This window comes from Mustela nigripes, chromosome 4, assembly GCF_022355385.1.
Source record: "Mustela nigripes isolate SB6536 chromosome 4, MUSNIG.SB6536, whole genome shotgun sequence".
NCBI lineage: Eukaryota > Metazoa > Chordata > Mammalia > Carnivora > Mustelidae > Mustela > Mustela nigripes.
The window spans coordinates 54,590,591-54,612,618 of record NC_081560.1 but is presented as its reverse complement, the minus strand read 5'-3'; the positions used below and the strand labels follow the sequence as shown (position 1 = coordinate 54,612,618).

At 35.6% G+C, this 22,028-nt stretch overlaps 1 long non-coding RNA gene across 1 annotated transcript; it reads left to right on the top strand.

The window, feature by feature from the left end:
- The first annotated feature begins 814 nt into the window (after positions 1-814).
- LOC132015032 (uncharacterized) lies at positions 815-21,320 on the top strand. Its single transcript, XR_009403528.1, has 3 exons — positions 815-1,120; positions 19,767-19,867; positions 21,012-21,320. It is a non-coding gene; the product is annotated as an uncharacterized LOC132015032 (long non-coding RNA).
- The last annotated feature ends 708 nt before the right edge of the window (positions 21,321-22,028 follow it).

The window sequence follows — 22,028 nt, the reverse complement described above, 5'->3', positions numbered from 1 at the left end:
ATAGGCCAGTGGTTTTCAAGTTATAGAATAGAGTCCTTTCAGGCCTGCTGGAAGTAAAAGCTTCTTAGCTTTTATCTATTTAGGCTTCTACTTAACATTTCCTTTATTTATTAAAAAAAATTTTTTTAAACCTCTGTTACAGGCAATGAGCTTGTAGAAGGTCATCTGTTTGTTCTTGAGAGTAATGAGAACAGATTTACATTTTAAGAAATCACTGACTAGATTTTCAGTGGGGGTGGAAGGAGCCTGAGGTTAGATCCTAAGAATAATTACATCACCAAAGCAAAAATCTGGGAGCCTATACCTAGAAGGCAGCAGGCATGACATGGAGCAGGTCACTGGAGCAGAACTCAATGGTCTTTGTAACTCTTCTCCACCTCCCTGGAGTAAATGACTGAACTCCTTATTAAGAGAAGGCAGATCAGGATTAGTCCCAGGTTTTAACTTAGATGTTTGCATATATAAAGAAAAGTAGTCTTTACCAATGATAAGGAATAAAAGAGGAGGATTAGGCTTGGATGCAAAAAATGTAAGTTGAAGCTGAAGTACTGTATTCCAGATAAAAGAATATGTATATTCAAAGGTGGGACATAAAATTTGGGGGAAAGAAAAAATAAGATCTAGACTAAAGATACAGCTCTGAGAGCTGGTGGCTTAGGAATGTGTCTCCGTATAGAAGTATGTCGTACATCACTCCAGGAAGAGATAAGTACATGAAAGCTCCAAAAATAAAATGTGTTTTATTTTATTTAAGGGATAGGCAGAGGAAGAGAAATCTGTGAAAGAAACTAAGTAGGAAGGGAAGAACAAACTAGGAGACTGTCAAGCAAGGTAATAGCAGTTCCAAGGAAGAGTCTGCAGAAAGATGAAGAGAAAGACTGAGGAGAATCTATTGCTTTTGGTAATGTGCATCTCCTTAGGAACTTCAGCTAAAGCAGATCCACTGATGGAATGGTGAAAGCAGAAATGGTGCTACAGTTTGAGAAAGTTAGGAAATCATTGAATGGAAAGAAGGTACTGGGGTTTCATTTAGAGGGAACTTCAGGAGCAAATATACTGACTTGCGTGTGGAGTTTGTCAGAGGCTTCAAGAAAGTCAACATGGCTGTAGGACAAAACAAGTAAGTATATAATTTCTACTTACCTATGAGACCAGTACCATCTTATAGGGAAGAGGTACTGATTGTTAGAACCACAGGATTTTTAAAGAAGATTGAGAAGCAGTTCAGGAGTAAAAAATACATTGATAGACTTACTTCAAGCTTGGTAACTGATTTATAACTCTGTCTATTCATCCTGGATTCATTTCCTTATGTTGCCATAATTGTAGAAAATTAGATCAAACTAATGAAAATGTCTAAAATAAAAATGCCACGCCACGGCTATAGCCAGGAGAGCCGGTGCCAGGAATTGACAAATCTCTGTGCCCTTCTGTCTTGAAAGTAGAAGAAACAATGAAGTATTTAGAAGGCTAAAGCAGGACAAAGAGCATGTAAACAGCTGTCTCCTAACTAGGGAAAAGATCCATGAACACCATGACTGCTCGAGTACTAACAATGTACTAACAATTTCTTCCTTTTTTGTTTTTTTTTTTTTGAAGTTCAAGGCTAACATATTTAGTTAATTTGGTGAGGAAAGCAATGACCTACTTTCTACAACTATGCTCAGTGAGAGCACAAGTGAACCTTACTTTTCAAGGACTGTCCATTTTTTCCCCAAGAAGAAAAATGCTTATATAAAACACTTAGGGTTTTTTTGGGGGGGGGATAAGAAATATAGTTTAAGGATTTAGGTTTCTTTAATTCTGATGAAAATTCTTTGACCTTTATTTATGAATTAACGTGTTTCTAAATAGTTCTTAGAAGTTGAATTCTTCTAATACTGTTTTAGTTAATAAATTGTAGCATATCCTACCCCAAGTCCAAAGTTTTATGGCTGGTTTGTTGAGAGTTGACCAATACTGGTAGAGAAGATCAGTAAGTTCCTTGAAAGAAGATGGCTATATCCTCAGGGCTTCACAGACAGATGTCCCATACATTCTTAAGGAACCAAATTAAGTCATATACAAAATAATATTGACCAAAATTTCACTTATTCCAGTGGTGATGTCATCTTACTTTAAAAAAAAAAAAAAAAAAGTGCTCCCGAGCACTTGCAAATTTAAGAACTCAATAGCTATGGATCTTAAAAAATAGGTTTTGTTGGATCCATTTGATTGATTGACAGTTATTATTTATTCAAAGAGGAATGGTTTAGCCCAGATATAAAGAAATCAATGCCCGTGAGTTTTGAGCCCCATACCAGGCATAAAGCTTACTTAAAAAACAGAACAAAATAAAACACAAAAAAACAAACACAAACACAAAACCAAAAAACAAATAAACAATGCTAAGAAAGCTGAGGAGATAACACGAAGGGAGGAAATGTGTGGCTGTGAGGGACTAGAGACACTTGCGCCTGAAAGGAGCCTGGCAGCAGCTCCATCAATCCAGGAGATTGTGCTGCACAGGCATCTGTCCCAGATCGTGTGATTTTTTTAGATCTCAGAAATACATATTTTGAGGTTAAATCTCTTTACTTAAAAACATTAACTCACTTGGTTTAAAACACAATGTGTTTGACTACCTCTGCTCTAGGTAGATACTTGGCAATTAAGGCCTTTAGACATCAAATCTATTAAAAAGAGTGAATAACTAAAATGAATAATTATGTGTTCAGCCCATGCCACCTGAATTACAAGTAAACTTTCTCAGTAACAAGGGTATAAAAAAACACTGTGTACAGCTGTAGGAATTGTTATCAAATTCTCTTTTCTCTTTTCAGCTGCAGCAGCCTATAATGTTACCATAATCTAAAAGCTGAAGATCAAAATAATTAAGAAGAAATAACACTTAGAGACATTTGCATAATTCATCATTGCAGCTGAGACTGAAAGACACATTGTCCTATAGTACGAATAGGTTATAATTTACAACACATAATGAAAATTCAGTTAAAATATACTTAAGTGAAAAGATTTAAAATGCAATTTCTTCCATTATTAGAAACATCCACAAAACAGTTCATTTCTCTTAACCTAAATGAACAAGTTGCTAACTTTTACATGTATTTTATGGAATAACATTTTTTGATTGGGAGAGGTCATTTTGTGCAATTCACCCATGGCCTATTTATTCCAAATGGCTGGGTTGTAGGTATTATTATTGTTCCATCACATGAAAAAGTCCTCAGGGCCCATTCCTCCGGCAGAACATGCTGCAGTAGAAACACCACAGGTGGTGCCAACTTTCATCACACTTCAGTGAAGGTATTCAGAATAATTTACTTGAGCTGTGGATCATTCCCTGACAGTCAGTCTGCACCATGCAATACTTTCAAGACTAGATTTTTAGTAGCTATGAATTTAGGTGAGTATGTGGGAGAGTAAGAGGTAGTATTTTTCAGCACAGTACAAAACAAATGCCTCAAAGTCATGAAAAGCTGGATTTGAATCACAGCCATTCATTAGCTGTGTAACCCTGGACTAATAACCAGAATATCTTTGAGCAGCTTTCACTTGCCAGGCACTATGCTAAGCACAGGGTATACAAGAGTGAACAGTGCTTGCCCAGGGGAGTTTAAAATGTAATAGGAGAATCAGAAAAGCGTAGGCAATTTCAACACATAATCTTAAGGGCTAAAGTAAATGTTAGCAGGGAGTATTTTGGGAGAAGATAAAAGTATCATCTATCCCAATCTAAGCAGTAAGGTTTCCTAGAGGAAGTGATATCTGAGCTGATATCTAGAGGAAGATTAGGAGCTGGTGAGGGAAAAGCAAGGCCTATAATATTTTAGAAGGAGGAAATGACAAAGGTCAGAAATTGAAAGAGAGGCTTGCATTTCTGAGGACCCGCTCATAGTTTGCATGTTTGTACAAGTGTACATGATGGACTAACAGCTGGACAATCCTCAGTGTTTATCATAGCCAAGGGGGAGAAAAAAAGGTTAAAGGACAAGGCAAAAATGCAAAAACAAAAAAAAATTAAAATTCAAAAATATTACCTTATTGCTATTAATTCATTTATTCCTCCACTTAACAAATCATTAGTTCAAATCTACTATGTTTAAGAAACTATGGGTTGCCCCAGCTTTGACCTCTGACCTCTTCTCACCTACCTCCACTCCAGTGAGGAAGGGAGGAAGAAAGAGAGATCTAGCCTGCAGAATGCTTTAGTATGGAGGTTGTGAAGGCTGCTTGTCTTATGTTTTGAGAAAAACTGGACTTCAGATATGGAAAATGTTACACCTCTGGTGTGGAGGGCGTGGGAGAGAGTACAGGTACAGTATTACCTGCTTTAGGCAGGTGACAAGATACTGGTTTCAGAAGTGAAAACCAAATCTTTATCTTTCTTTTTTTAAGATTTAAAAAAAAATTTATCTGACTGTGGGGGGTGAGCAGCAGAGGGAGAGGGAGAAGCAGGCTCCCCACTGATCAGGGAGCCTGATGCAGGGCTAGATCCCAGAACCCCGGGATCATGGCCTGCACTGAAGACAGGCACTTAACCAACTGAGCCACTCAGGCAACCCCAAATCTTTATCTTTAAAAAGTGGGTTTGATATTTAGAAGCAGCCCAAAGAAAGGGGTTCCTTAACAAAATTAAAGTCTCTTCTTATGGTCATTTTTTTTTTTTCCAACAGCACATTTGCACAGACAAGTAAAAAATACTTGAAGTTGCAGACAAAACCTTTTATTAGTTTATTTACAGGCCTTATCAGTGCTCCTGGTAGTATCATTAAAAGACCATTTTACCTAACTTAGAAAATGCCCATCTTTTCAACTGTAGTCATTTCCTATTGCCTATGGCTGCTATAGTACGCATTTCACTCAGCATTGTTTACCTACCAGGTTATCCTCTGCTTTTTGCCTGATAGTTGCCTGATAAATTCCCCTTTCGTTAAGAAAAAAGCCTACTCAGAGAACTAAGTTCAAATGGTCGATTGTTTTTTCATCAAATGCACCAGTGCTGAGATTTGCCAGCTTGCTATTGCCAAAAAGTAGATGGTTATCACCCAAACACTATAAATTTATATGCAATTATAAAATCACCACAGTAATCTTTAAAGATCTTTTTACATCCTGTTCATTACTTCCAACTATCATTCAATATTCCGTTTTTGGAATGACACTTGGAAAAACCTCCAAAATAACTTCAAACTAAAAAGCTTACCCTACAACTCCAGTCTAAATTTGAGTACCTGACCATCACACCTCTTCAAACTGGGCTTGATCTCCAGTTCCCTCTTCACCCCAAACTTGCTCTTTTAAAGATGAAAATTCCTATTTTAAGTGGATTTCTAGTTCTTATGTGACCGTAGAAAACTTCCAGACTTTCTTCTAAAATCTAGAGAAAAAATTAACTACCATCAAGCATGTCACCAAATGCTTGTTTTAGGTACTTTAAACTACTTTACAGTATTTATAAATGGGACATTAAACATTCCAGTAAGTGGGAAATTAACATGTGACAATGTATCAAGTTTACTCCCTAGTGATAGAAGTTTATATGCAACACATTAACTTTGGTATATAGAACTTAACCTGTTTATAGTACAGACTGTCTTGTGGTCATTCTTTGCTTATGTAAATTGTGTTGCACTAAACGACTTCTCCCGTAGCTTTTTACTATGTACTTTACCATTTCCTTCCTTTAGACAAAGTGAAGACTCCAAGATCCCACCCAGGAAAAAATGTTACCTGAAATTTCAGTTTCAGCATATTATAACATTAGAAACAGGATCTGTGCAACTTACCCTTTTACTTAATAGTACAAGGTTACAGTGTTGACCAAAAGAAAACACAGATTTCTCATTAAACTTTTGTTTTAATGGGTCTCAAAATTCTGTGACAGATTTTTGGTCAAGTTGTTTCCATTAAAAAGTACTGATTTTAAAAACTAATAACTTAAAACTGCCACACACACACAAAAAAACAAATGGTCCACAAAACATTCTCCTTTCCTTCTGAAGGTTTTACGATGCATTGTTATCATTAACCATTTCACTTTCTGATTTCAAAGTATACCACAAAGCCGTAGTTATAAAAAGAGTATGGTACTGACATAAAAAGAGACACAAAGACCAATGGAACAAAGTTGAGAGCATGGAAAGAAATATATGTATATACAGTCAAATAATATTTTACAAAGTAGCCAAAAATGCTCACTGGGGAAAAGATAGTCTCTTCAATAAAGAGATTGAATATGGTGGTGGGAAAAATGGATTTCCACATGTAAAAAAATATAACTACCGCTATCTTACACCCCTCACAAAAATGAATTCAAAATGGATTAATACTCTAACCTTAAAACTCCTAGAAGAAAACATAAGGAAAAAGCTTCTTGAAGTAGGACTTTACAATGATATTTTGGTTACCACCAAAAGCATAAGCAACGTAGCAAAAATAAATGAGACTACATCAAACTACAATCCTTCACAGCAAAAGAAACAATCAACAAAATGAAAAGGCAACCTATGTAAAGGAAGAAACTAGTTATAAACCATATTATCTGATAAGGGGTTAATACCCAAAATAGATAATAAACTTACACACTCAATACCGGTGGGAGGTGGGGGGTGGAGAGAAACAATCTCTTTTAAAAATGGGCAAAGGATTTGAAAAGGCATTTTTCCAAACACATATAAATGGTGAACAGGTACATGAAAATATCTTCAATAATACTGATCATCAAATGCAAATCAAAATAATAATGAGATACCTCACACCTATTAGAAACTATTATCAAAAAAACACAAGAGTACACATGTTGGCGAGGATGTGGAGAAAAGGGAATTTTGTTCACTCTTGGTGGGAATGTAAATTAATATAGCCACTATAAAAACTATATAATCTCGATGTTCCTCAAAAAGGACTATCATGTAAATTAGCAATCCCATTTTTGGATGGAGATATATATATATCTATGTCTATATCTATATCTATATCTATATCTATCTCCAAAGGAAATGAAATCACTTTCTTGAAGAGTTATCTGTACCCCTGTGTTCTTTGCAGCAGTATCCATAATAGCCAAGACATGAAAACAACCGAAGTATTTGTAAGCAGGTGAATGGGTAAAGAAAATATGGCATATATATATAAAACAGAATATTATGTAACCTTTGAAAAAAAGGACCTCTTACCTTTGAGGATAACATGGATGTCCTTGAGGGCATTATGCTGAGTGAAATAACTCAGACAAAGATAAATACTGAAAAATCTCACTTATATTTAGAGTCTAAAAAAAGTCAAGCCCATAGAAATGGTGGGTTTCTGTGGTGTGTTGTTTGTGGTGGTTCCCAGTGTGGTAATTGCCAGGGGTTGCAGTTTGGGGGAAATAGAGAGATGTTGGTCAAGTATACAACTTCCAGTTGTAAGATGAGTAAATTCTGGGGGATCTAATGTATAGCATAGAGACTATAGTCAACAATACTGTATTACATACTTGACAGTTGCTAACAGAGTAAATCTTAAATTTCTCACCATACACACACATACACAAAAGGTAATTATGTGAGGTGATAGAAGTTTTAGCTAACCTTATTGGGGTGACCACTTTATAATAGATCCATATATCAAATCACACTGTATACTCTAAACTTACACAGTACTCTATGTGAATTATATCTTAGTAAAACTAGAGAAGAAGAAAGAAACTAAGCCATTGCTTTCATATAGTCTATTAATTTTCACACTAAATGTGGCAACACTCCTCACACTTTTTGAAATAAAAACAGTTGACTGATTTTAGCAGAGAAAATGCTCATTTCTAGATCAGCACCTAACTTCATGATGTTCATTCTGTGGAACACTAGTATTAATAAATTCCATGAGAAGAAAAAATGTCATTGGTCAAATAATTTGGAGAAATTCCACATACTATCCCTATTGCACACTGACTATTTATATTAACATATTTAAGAACCTGAGAATTCCTAAAGTAAACAGAGCAATTGGCAAACACATTTTAACCAAGGCTTTGATAGAAGCTAATTAGCATAGATTTAGTCAAGGGACTGGAGTTACCATTCACTAGGCATGAGCTGAGTGCCCTTGAAATCCTGGAAAATTTCCTTTACAAAGGACATCACTCCCTTACACCATTATATAAAGAGTACTTTTTCTATCAAAGGAAACGGAGATTGACCATCATGATTACTGTCTGCTATCCTTCAACCATACATCTCAAGAACTATGACCCTTCCAGAAATAGCTTACATATTGAACAAGGAAGAAAAAACAAAGCACACTACAGTCCTTTATAAAAACAAGTTTCATTTTGCCTGGAAGTCCTATTTTCGTGTTTGTCTTTTAAGTTGCTTTAATAGAGTAGATGAAATTTGCTTATCTGTACCAAAACTCGTTAAAAATAAGTTGTGAGTTTTTTGTCACCCAATCCAAAATTTCTTCGCTAAAAAGAGTAATAGAAGAGGTCAGAATTCCTCCCCTTTCATGGTAGATTGCCTGTTTGTTTTCAGGGTACCTTGGTCAACTTTTGTCGTCAATCCCTATGACCAAGTGAGCCACGCTACCTTTCAGAGTGCAGGACTTTTCAGATACTTGAAAAGAATGTCTCTGGGAAAGGGCAGAAGCAGTGCCAGTGATAGAGCTGTTACTGCACTCAATGTGTTAGGGAATAAAACTTAAATTAAACGTCCACTTTTTTTTTTTTTTAAAGAAGCTTCCTAAGGATTTGTTTCCTAACCTGACAATAATACAAATGATGTTATTCAGTTTCTACCTCATTGTCTGACATAAAATACCTACAATATGATCTTGCCTAGAGAATGGAAGTATCTATAATTCTGGCAGATCTTACAACACCTTTCTACCTTTTCTGTAACAACTTTATAATAAAATAAAGAAGTATCTATAAAAAATGGATTATGTCAGACTATAATTTTTTAAAGATTTGTTTATTTATTTGTTTATTTATTTTAAAGAGAGAAAGCATGAGTGGGAGGGGCAGAGGAAGAGGGAGAGAGACTCTTAAGCTGACCCCACCAATCCCACAATCCTGAGATTATGACCTGAGTGGAAACCAAGAGCTGGAAGCTCAACTGACTGAGCCACCCAGGGGTCCCTCATATAATTTTGATTATAAATAACATTCATTAGATTTGATTGATCCTTAATTCATATATTTTGATCATTTAATTAACTGATACAGCTCCATTACTCACATATGACCTATTTTCCATGCTGATTCTCTACTTCATCTGCTCTTTTCAAAGGGAACCCCCTTATTTTTGTGTGTGTGTGTAATGCCAAACAAGCACACCTAGCTTAGGTATTCATATATCTCATTACCAGAAGCTATGGTTGAGTAAATGTGTTACTGTTTCTGCATAACAACATATCTAAGGCCCTAATAGGAACTTGAGATCAGGATACCTTCACAAAATCCTCAAAGTTGTTAACTTTGAACTCAGTCATGGTGAAGCACTAACATCATCCTTCCACACGTTGTAATAATCAGTATATTTTTAATTATATGTAGCAGAAACTCAAATCAGACAGGCTTATGAGATAAATAAATGGATGGATGGATGGATGAAATGTTGGCTCATTTCACTAAAGTCCAAAAGTAAAATCTTCGTTTGAAAATATAATATTAGAAATCTATGTTATTCCATTTCTTAACTTTCCTATTTTCCATGCTGATTTCGTTTGCTGGCAAGCTCTCTCCATCTGTTAACAACATGGCCCCAGCAACTTAGGCTTAGCTCCTTCCATCTTTGCAAACCCAGTATGAGAAAGAGCTCTTCTTTCCAAAGAACACCAGAAGGATTTTCATTGACCAGCCCTAGAGTGCCCAGCTCTGGAGCCTAGACTAAAAGTAGGGAAGGTGGTTCCCAAAGGAAAGTCAAGATGCTATTATACCAGAAGAAAAGGACATGGATACTGGATAGGTAAACATGCAGAGCTATCTGCTATGCCCATGTCCTAAATTCTTGTGGAATTAGTCAGAGGTCAGGGTTATTGAATTATATTTGGATTGTTCACAGAAAATTCATTAAGCTTTTGTCTTCAATATTTTAAAAAATCATTTTTAAAAAAATATTTTATTTATTTATTTGACAGACAGAGATCATAGATAGGCAGAGAGACAGGCATAGAGAGAAGGGGGAAGCAGGCTCCCTGCTGAGCAAAGAGCCTGACGTGGGGCTTGATCCCAGGACCCTGAGATCATGACCTGAGTGAAGGCAGAGGCTTAACCCACTGAGCCACCCAGGGACCCCAAAAAATCATTTTTTGAAACTTTAAAATAGTTGGGTTATTTTTTTTTTTTTTTAAAGATTTTATTTATTTATTTGACAGAGATCACAAGTAGGCAGAGAGGCAGGCAGAGAGAAAGGAGGACGCAGGCCCCCTGCGGAGCAGAGAGCCCGATGTGGGGCTCGATCCCAGGACCCTGGGATCACGACCCGAGCCGAAAGCAGAGGCTTTAACCTGCTGAGCCACCCAGGCGCCCCTAGTTGGGTTATTTTAATTCATAAAAATTTACCATTAAAATGAACTGAGAAACAGGAAGTTAAGCCTTTCATACCCTTTGTGATACTTCACTATTGGTAATTTAATTAACTGATACAGCTCCATTACTCACATATGACCAGTGACTCAAATATCAAACATTCTCATTTATGAAATAGAGATGGGAAAAAGTAAATTTGCTAAGTGTGAATGTTTATGAGCATAATCAATAAACTACAGACTAGATAGTAAATTTGAACTTGCCAAAATTACTTGATGAATATAAAGTTTCTATTTTTAAAAAGATGAACAATCTATTGGTTAAATAAACATTCCCAGTTCTGTGTGATTTTGATTTTATTCAACCTAATAAAAAGAACAGTAAACACAAAGTCAGAATATTTTGGTTTTAATAAAAACTTTACCATATTCTAATCATGCAAGGCTGGGGCAAGTAACTATTCCCAAAAAGTTGCACAATTGTTGAAAGGATATTGTATAGAAAGTAGTAATTAAACACAACACAGATTTATGAAACAAAGGGTTTTCCCCATATAATGAGCTTATAATTTTGCTCCTCACATAGAAATTTTTATCTAGCTAGTGTTTTGTTGTGATTCAGTTATTTGTTCTGATGAGTTTATTTCTCTTTATGATTTATTAACTCTTTATAATTATATTATTTGTAACCTACTCATGACCAAACTAGACTGCCCTGTGTTAATATACTGTGCTGTGGTTTGATCTTTTTGATAATGTAGAGAGAATAGAAGGCAGTTAAAGGAATGATGAGAAAAGCTGTTATTTGGGTAACTTTTTTAAGAAAATAATTACACATGGGGTTTAAATTCTTATTTAAACTATTTAATTGAATCAAACTGTATTATTTTAAATGCCAGTGGTTTTACTTCCATCATTTTATGTGAAATGAACTCAATTTTCCAGATAAGATTTTTAAAAAGATGATACAAGCTATTTCCTCAACTAAATATGAAAAATGAAAAAAAACATATGAAAAATGAGTTTATGGAAATTAAAAGGTCTCCCATGCCTGTGCATATTTAACTAAAAATCATGATGGTGCCAACATATCTTGACATCTAACCATATATATCCCCAAATCATAATAACTAAACCTCCAGATAGACAAATAGAGTATTATGCAGAAATATAGAGTCCACTTGGTCTTCTGCCTTGACATTCAGAGACAAATAAGATAAGTAACATACTCTTTTCTCATTCAAAAGTTTAGAAGATATGACGCTGCCTACACTTTTACACCACAATGTGTTAATATTTCTATGTTCATGTTTTTTAGAACACATAGCTTTATTATTATGCTTTATTCTCTTAAGAGTTTACTTTGTCATTTTCAAACAATATTATCTGTTTTTCATTATATGTGTTCATTTATTTTATGTTATTTATTATAGCTTTTTATTCATTATTTGTGATAATAAGTGTCCAATTGGAAAAAAGCATTCCCACTGGAGGAATAATTTATAACATTATTTTACAGAGCTAAAATCCCTGGAGCTTCAAGTCTATTTTGACATCTGCTTAATTCATCTGTTTAATAACCAAGTTACGATGAAACAGTTGTGCTGTCAAAAGAAATGATCAGTGCTGTACTATTATTAGTTGCATTGCCTTCTGTTTCCCACCTTCTGGACTTTCATAAAAATCTAACAAAGGATACAAATAAGCATTTGGAGTACAGGATCATAAAATAGCCTTCTGCATTATCTGGCCAGTTCTTTAGCTGTACTTTTAAAATATCTAAGATCTGGATAAAATAAAAGCTCAGTCTATGATCTCAGTATTTCTTTTTTCTTAAGCCTAAGTTTGTGTAAATACTTATCTTTAGGCATGGCTGGTGAACGGAATAGTATTTTTAATATTCTATTGAATAGAATTATACATTTTATGTGAGAGATCCAATAAAACTTGGATTTCAAATCAAACTAATATTAATGGGGTCTTACTCTGTACCAGGTATTATATATATTTCAATTTTTAAAGTCTCATTTAAACTGCAAAATAAACCAATGTCATTACTATAACCACTTCACAAATAAAGGATCAATTTAAAAATCACTCAAAAGGTCCAAGAGCTTACCCCAGGCTCCAAGCCAGTGAATATGTAAAGATACTTAAACCTTTGATTCTAATTTTAAAGCTAGGATTCTTACTATACTACATTTAATACAATAAATGATAAGAATTGTGGATATTAGATATTAATATCTGGTATATGCCCAACACTTGTCCTATTTGTCACAATCCAATGAAATTATCTCTATTTTTCAATTAAGTAAGTGGATAATCAAAAATTTAGGCAGTTACCCGTAGTCACCTGGCAGGTAAGTGGTAAAACTGGAATTCAAATTCAAACCAGGCCACTTGACTTCAACATTTAAACTCTTCCTATGACAGCACACTGACTTTCAACTGAAATTAAAACTTGCAAAAACTACAATCCAATATATATGAGATGATTAGATGATAATTCAGGAGCTAACACTTCAAGCTCACCATTAAGAACTTCTCCATTGTTTCATTTATGTGAGGTACTAGTTTAAGTGGCTTTTGATTAATATAGAGCCAATAAATATGAATGCTTTATTCAAATTTTCATTTTATTTCTATCTGAATATTTGGCATTATGCATGATATTTTGAAAATTCTGGCAGAGTGCATAGTTTTTCACACAATTAGAATAATCAAGTGTTTTAACTGATCTAGCCAGCGAAAAAAGACTAACCAGACAAACATGAGAAATCACTAAACAAAAATATATATAATTCAATTTTGTAAAGTAATCTAGTTCATAAGCAGGTAAGTACACAATTTCATAAATAAATCAATACATATTACTATACATTCATTCCTGCCCAGGTATACATGATGGAACGGGAGAAAGTTCAAAGAAATATGGGAATTCCTAGGCAATAAAGATTGAACAATAAAAAAGAGCAAACTTTTAAATCAACATTATTCAGGGGTAATTTAAGCATACAGTTTATGATCATTTTAAGCTTATGGTTCCATCAGTGAGTTTTGACAAATACGTAAACTTGTGTAACCACAATGAAATTAAGATATAGAACATTTGTATCATCCAGTATTTTAATCATGCCCATATAAAGTTAATCCTATATCTCCAGTACTAGTCACTCACTAATGTGCTTTATATCAGTAAAGATTAGTTTTGCCTGTTCTAGAATTTCACAGAATGTGCACTTTTTTGTCTGTCCGCTTTTGCTAGTCATAATACTGAGTCTTAGCCATTCGTTTTAAGTATCAGTAATCACTCCTTTTCAATGCTGAGTAATATTCCATTGCATGTTTCCACCAAAAGTGGTTTATCCATTTACTGCTTGATGGATATTCGAATTGTTTCTATGTTTGAATATTATAAACAAAGCTAATGTGAATGTTTGTGTACCAGCATATTTTCATTTCTCTTGGTAAATACCTAGGAATGGAATTGTAAGGTTGTTTAAGTGTATGCCATTTATACACAAAACTGTCAAACTCTTCTTCAAACAGGTTGCTCCCTTTAATACTATACCAGTGAAGTATGAGAGTTTCAGTTGCACCACATCCTTGACACATTTAGTATTGTAAATCATTTCAAGTTTAAGCCATTTCAGTGAATATGTAGTGGTTTATCATTGTGATTCTAATTTGCTTTTGGGAAACAGTTTTTGTAGAAAACTAGATTAGCAACTGAGAATCCCAGTTAAACAGGGTTAACTACAGAGTCACATATAGAACTGAATCCTAGATCTTGTACCTACTATATCCGTGACAGGAACAAGTTGTCTTAGCTTCTCCATGCCTCAATTTTTTCCTAAGTCAAAATAAAAATGGTACCTTCCTCAGATTTTGTTTTAAACTTCAAAGAAAAAATAAATGTAAAGCACTAAACATGGTGCCTGGATCATAGTAGGTGTTCAATAAAACTTAACTAATATTACTAATCTTATTCCACAGAATGTAGAGTTATAAATTTTTAAAATTTATATTGTTTACTTCTTTATTAACTTATTTTGTTTAAATTCAATTAGTTAACATATAGTATATTATTAGTTTCAGATGTAGAGTTCAATAATATATCAGTTGCACGTAATACCCAGTGCTCATTACATCACATACCCTCCTTAATATCTATCCCCAGTTACCCCATTCCCCCAACCACTTCCTTTCCAGCAACCCTTACTAGAGTTAAGATTCTCTTATGCTTTTTCTCCCTCTCTAATTTTGTCTTATTTTATTTTTCCCTCTTTTCCTCTATGATCTTCTGTTTTGTTTCTTAAATTGCACATGTGAGTGAAACCATGTAATTGTCTTTTTCTGATCGAAGTATTTCACTCAGCATAATACCACCCAGTTCCATCCACATCAATGTAATTACATATTACATAATATAGGTGTGTCTACACACACATACACACACAACCTCTTCTTTATCCACTCATCTGTCACTGGACATCTGGGCTTTCTCCATTGTTTGGTTATTGTGGATACTGCTGCTATAAACACTGCATTGCCGGTGCTCCTTCTGATCACAATGTTTGCATCCTTTGGGTAAATACATAGTAGTGCAATTGCTAGGCCATAGGGTAGCTCTATCTTTAACTTCTTGAGGTCCTCCATACTGTTTTCCAGGGTGGCTGCAACAGCTTGCATTCCCACCAACAGTGTAAGAGGGTTCCCCTTTCTCCACATTCTTGCCAACATTTGTTGTTTCCTGAGTTATTCATTTTAGCCATTCGGACTGGTCTGAGGTGGTATCTCACTGTCGTTTGATTTGTATTTCCCTGATGTCAAGTGATATTGAGCATCTTTTATGTGTCTGTTGGCTGTTTGTATGTCTTCTTTGGAGAAATGTCTGCTCATGTTTTCTGCCCATTTCTTGACTGGATCATTTGTTTTGTGAGTGTTGAGTTTGATACGTTCTTTATAGATCTTGGACACTAGCCCTTTATCTGATAAGACATTTGCAGTTAACAAAAATGCTATGCCCTTATAAGATCTACCTAACCCAACATATGAACTTGCTTTAAAGTAATTTTTTAAAATAATAAATCTATTTTCCTCAAAGACATAATATAAAGATACATTAGTCTGGAAGGTATCTCTATATCTAGTTCTTTTTTTTTTTTTTAAGATTATATTTTTAAGTTGGGATTCAATCCAAACCAAGTTTGTAGACACTATTTTAACATGGCCTTAATCCTAGAAAGTGGCAATATCAAGTATTTAAAGCAATGTACAAGCACTATCTCTTCTCCATCCACAAACAATCTTTGTGGTCTCAATAACTCACTAAAATGCCAACTTCCATTTTATCCTGACATCAAGTGAACCAACATGTTTTCTCTCCCCACCCACTAGGACAAATTTCCTGCCCAGCTGCTTCCACTGCCTTCACTGTAGCAGTGCCTGTAACCACTCTTCTGTCTTGGCCTACTGACACCAAGTAAGCTTCCCTTCTGCTTGTCACATTGCCAAGTCTCTCCTCAGGTCTGAAAACTCTGCCAAATCATCTAGGTTTTGTTTCTGTGTGGTCTGAGGGAGTTGGCACAGAGTAAAGCAGTGAGTTCTGTAACTTCCTGTTGGGTTTTCTTTCACAATTAGGAAAGAGGGTTAGGAGTAGCCAACAGACATTATTCTTTTTTTTTTTTTAAAGATTTCATTTATTTGACAGAGAGTACAAGCAGGGGGAGCAGCAGAGGAAGAAGCAGGGAGCTTAGCAGGGAGCCCAATGTGGGGCTCTATCCCAGCATCCTGGGATTATGACCTGAGCTGAAGGCAGCTTCTTAACCGACTGAGCCACCCAGGTGCCCCTAGACATTACTTTTTAAGAAAGTGTCTTTCTGGAAAAAAAAAAAAAAAAAAAAAAAAAAAAAAGAGGTACCTTAAAACACTGCAAAGGTAAAAGTTTAAACTATCACTATTCAGTCATTATGTATTCAGTGACCCTGATATGCTGATATGTTTACCACTTGAATACCCAGTTGTTAAAAAACTTATTGTTACAGAATTTTTAAAGCCAGTATGTTTATCTGTTAACATCACAGGACAATTAACAAATTTATAAACTTATTTCCTTTTCCTGGCCTCTCCTGTAAAATCTTATTTGAATGTCGTAACCATTGAGTTTGAAAGCATTAGGTAACACAACACGTTATCACTTACGACTACCAATAACAAACAGCTTTGAGGCTGAGCTGAAGTTACTGGGGAGAGTGACAGCAAGAAGAAAATAATATCCTGGCAGTAGAGTACAGCTGGAGTAGGCAGTGACCAACCAAGAGCTTCAGAGACGACAAATAGGCAGAAGTCTGTTAATCAGCCTTGGGAATAGATACAGGGCAGGGACCAGTCAACAACCAGAGTAATGAAAGTGTTGCAGAAATTCACCTGGAGAGTGGATCATATTGGTCCATTAAGAGGTCTGCCTTTAAACACAAGGCAAATGAACTCATGCCTCCAGACGAACACCACTTGCGATAAAACAAGAAGTCATTCACCATGTTTACAGAGTATGCCATTTTTTATCTATTTCTGAAATTTTTTTTCTCTCAGACCCATCCATACTCAATCTATCTCTACAGCTGAGCAAGAAGCAAATTAGGGGTTACTGCTTCCCATAGCCTTTTGCGTACTATTAAATTTAAGTCACTCCTCACTATCCAAACCTCTCAGCTAGAGTTGGATCTAATAAGCGTTAGACTTTCCTAATACTTGGCTACTTCCCCCTGTCTTAGCATAGCTTTCTGGAGTTTATCTTGCCTGCCTGTCTTGGTCTGTTATTTTCCAGACTCTCTATTTTTCCAGACTCTCTATGTGTAACTGGACCTCAGTTTCTTAGCCTGCCTATTGAATCAAGTCCTGTGGCCATCTATATATTACAACTACTCTTGGCTTCTACTTTCCAAACTCTCAGGAGACTACAGCGGGATGGCTAGAGAAGAGGACACCATTACCATGAACATTATCAAAGAATGGCTTACGGGAATAAGCAACATGCAAATCCCTTTAAGACTCAACAGATATGAGCTCTAGGAGCTTAAGCAAATGAAGTTCACAAGGTGCTTCCACAGACTATACTGTTGACATCTGCATCTTCTCACTTTGATTCCTCCAGGCTAAAATGTAGCCTATAGAAAGGTATTAAACTCTCTTTTAAAACTCAGGCCTCAGCTACCCTGGTACACAGGGTACCTGGGTAAAAATTAAAATGCCAAGGAGGAAATGAAAGACATCAGTTAAAGAATGTCCTAATAGCTTTTGGCTAATTTTTCGTATTTCAGGATTCTTGTTCAAAGTCAAACAAATTCTACCCTAAAACAGCTGCCCCAACGTCATGGCTCTCTTGCATGTAGGAAAAGATATGAATTTAGCAATTATACATTCAGATATCAAAATTTTAATTTCGTTTTTGAACTAATATCCTATGTACTCTAAATGCTTCTTACCAAAAAATCAGAATATATGTATTTATCTTGTATTTAAGGTTCTCTCATGGTTTAAATGCTTTATCTTCTCCTTCCAAATACAGTATCTGGGTACAGAATGAAACTGACATGGGGGAGGGACATCCAAGTCTCTAGGTGATACATCACATCCGGCTTGGTTTCTGAGTTAACCTCTGTTGTGGCTTCTTCTGTGATCATGTGACCACTGACTATCCTTTTGAGTTTAGGTTGTCGTGCTTGGTCTTTAGAGTGCATCCAGTTACTATTGCTGATGTCCATGGATTTCACCCTAGCCTCCAGTCACAAGAATCTCACACCCTACCCTCCATATTGTTACAAGGAGTCCTCCTATTGATCACCAGTTTATGTAGCACTTATGAATGGCGTTGGGTGGGGGGGGGGGGGGGGGGAGGAGCAGTGGCAAGATTTTTTCTTTGCTTTCACCATAACACCAAAATGAGACTTTACTCAGGGCCACTCTGTTTAATACCTTCTTCAGCTATTGCAACATAAATGCCCCCAATATTTCAAATGCATGAAACTACATTTTCCCAGGACATGCCCAAAAGACAGAGCATCAGCCCAGTGGTATTTGGAATCCCCAAACCTGCTTAGATATTGTTAATTTCTTCTTTGGGATTTGTCCTTAAGGAGAAAATCAGAACAATAGGCAATAGGACCTTGATTTTTTTTTTTTTTTTTTTTTTTTTTGGCAGCAGGGGTTGGGGTCGGCGGTGGTCTCTCTCAGGATCCCTCACTCAATAATTGGACAGGCTTTCCTCTTCCCATTGTCCTTGCACTGCATCCTTTTTCTCCTAGTCTTTAGTTCCATTATGTAAATTGCATGATCCTCTTCAAGTTGAATGTTTGTCTTGGAGTTCTGAGAAAATCGTCACTTTCTCAAGCAAGCCAGGCATTTGTAATAATCAAAAGTGTTTGCTCTCAGATTATAGGGAAAAAAATCCATTATTAAATCCAAAGTCAATGCATTCCTGTTTGCAGGAGTTTGCTGGGCCACACTTTCTCTGTGATGCAACGCATGCTATTGATTCAGTGGTTTGGAGAGCTGGACAACTGGAACATGGGGATGGCTGGGATATAGATTCAGTGTCTCAAAATCAGTATCTATGTAATTTCTCTAATCTTCTCATTTACCTCTCTATGGCATATACTTCCCACCATATAAGTACAGTCACTGGACATACTTTGCCCTTGGGGCAGGACAAGAAAATCAAACTCCAGCATCCTCAGATCCTCCCCATAAATGATGGAGGTCCAGATCACAGCCTCCATCTCACCTAAGGCATGTGACCTTCTCTATTGCAAGAGCACTGTTTAGTAATACCTTAACTGGGCAAAAATCACAGTAAATAATCAACATATAATACATATTTTTAAAAAAAAACACACATGTGGAAGGGTTATTTTGCTACACAGAATAGACCAAAATTAAAATGAAGCCCATACTTGAATAATAAGCATATGAAATGATAGTCTTAAGTCTTTATAGAAAAAGAAAAATGCACTAATCAAGAAAGAATTACTACATAAATTAATGGGCAAAACTGTAAGGAACAGAATTCCGCCTTTTGATTGATAAAAAGCAGTTTGATTTTAGAGTTGCTCCAATGGTTAGGCCTGAAGTATATTATCTGATAACACTATCTAAACTAAAGGAAAACCCAGGGCTACCATTTAGAGAAAGCCTGCTAAGTACCCTTGGATGAATCTATGGTATTTCATTTAGTTCTTACAACAATGCTGCAGGGTGGGCAAAGCTTCATTTCTAAAGATGAAGAGATGAGGTCCCCAGTCATAAGCAGAGCTACAACTGGACTCACTTCTGATGGATGACAGATATCGTCAAGGTAGGATTGAAGTAATCTCATTGAATTTCTCAGAATCTTCCTGTGGGAGGTGAGGATAGAAACAACATGCCACCACCTCCAAATACAGTGCCAATAAGAATTATACTTTCACCTTTAAACTTATTCTTTAAATTCAACTTTCAGCTCTTGTTCTGAGAGATTTAGTATTAGTTGACTCCCATTCAAGTCAACTGATACTTCAGTCAGTTCATTAGTGAATAGACAGGCCTATAACAAAAAAGAAGACTCTTAAGAGAAAGTTCCTCAGCAGGATTTGAATGGGCACAGGAGAGGAGTACTCCTCTTTAGGAGAATAAAGTTACTCACTGTGACCTTTCTCCTCAGTCCTGAGGCAATTGCTGAAAGAAACTAAAATTGAAAGAAAACAGGGAAACAGAATTAACTGGTAAAGAAAAAAACAAAAAGAAAAAAGATGGACACTCAGGGGTCTCCTTTCCTTTTGGTCCTTCCTGCTCAGTTACAAGCAATTGTGTTTCTCTGTCTCCTACTGCTCTCAAATTCATTTTAAATTCACTGTAGTAGTTTTAGTAGTTTTTAGAATTGATTTGATTTTTATGCTTTTAAATGATTTAAAAAGTTAGCACTATAAAATGTTGCTCTGTGGTGTCTTCCTATTGAAGATCCAATAGGGAGCAAGGATAATATATATATATTTTTTAATGTTTTGCTATGTTTACTTTATTGAATCTTATAATATCCCCTCAGAGGATGGTGAAGGTCAGGTTTTATTATTTTCATTTAGAGGCTGGAGGTAGAGTAAAGCTTAGTTAGGTGTAGAAAAAAAAATATATGACTTAGGCCTCTGTCCAGGATAAAATACATGAAAGCAGCATTTGTCAAAGAATGACCCATGGATTCCAAGAGATATTTTTGTGTAAAAAGAGTTTCTTAGTAAAATGTATTTGAGTAATCTCCCATACTGAAGGTATCTCCAGAGATAAGCAGGGCACACATTAAAGCTTCTGTGAAGTCTGGCAATTAACAACACTAACAAAAACTTTAATTCAGCATCATTTCCTATAGTACTGTGTGTTTATTTAGCAAATATTTGTTTATATTAACAAAACACATTTTGGGAAATGCTCCATTAAACCATAGCATCTCTCTTTACCTTTTACTATAGCAGAAGACCAGAAATCCACTCGTCTCAGTAATGGGTACATTTAAATTATCACCAAGAAAGAAGAGAAAGAGAAGGTGAGAGAAGAAGAGAGGGTGGAGGGAGAGGCCCTGAAGGCCTGCCAATAACCACAAGAACCATGAGTGAATCTGAAAGCCACCAATACTATTCCAAGCAACCCTTGAGATGATTGTAGCCCCAGAAGATATTTGATTACAGCCTTGTGAGAGTCTCCAAACCAGAGACACCCAGCTAAGCTGACCGACAGGAGTCAAGCTAGTAAAAGCTTGTAGTTTTAAGCTACCACATTTTAGGAACTTCTTAACCATTCATAGATAACTAATAAAAACACCTAAAGTAAAAGATTTAAAAATAAATATGAATATTTCTGAGGACAGTTGGATACATAAATGGAAGAATATATTGGAAATAATTGACCTAATATTTATTGAATGAAGGAATCTAAAATTGGATATTCATAAAAGTTCCTTCATGTTTGTTTTGGATTAAAATAAAACCTCAACTGATCTTTATATTATACAAATCCTTTTGCTTTTATTCTATTGTTTATTTCACCTTGAGAAATAGGATATTACTCTGAACTTCTACTTAAGCATTTTCTGAATTTTTACGTGAAATGCAGGGCTAAGAGACACAGAAGATAGACCTAACAGGATATACAGCTGATTGCACACATTTCATAACACTTATGCTCTCCTCCCACCATCATGGATATTTCTAGGGAATGATGAGAACATCTACCAGGAAGGCATTTATAGAATTAGTGTGCCTGGGACCTATGATGCAAGAGGGAAGACGGGGTATCCATTTAAAAAAACAGGGCATACTGTATTTTCTATAAGTGGTAATGATGAAGTGTCCTGTTGATTAAAAGATTACTCACATGTTCCTCCAAACAAACTAACAAACTCTTGAGCTACAAGGGCATTCCACCTAACTGTCTTTGCTGGAGCTCCTTTCTTATTGCAGTAGAGAAAGAAGAATGAATTTGCTGAATAC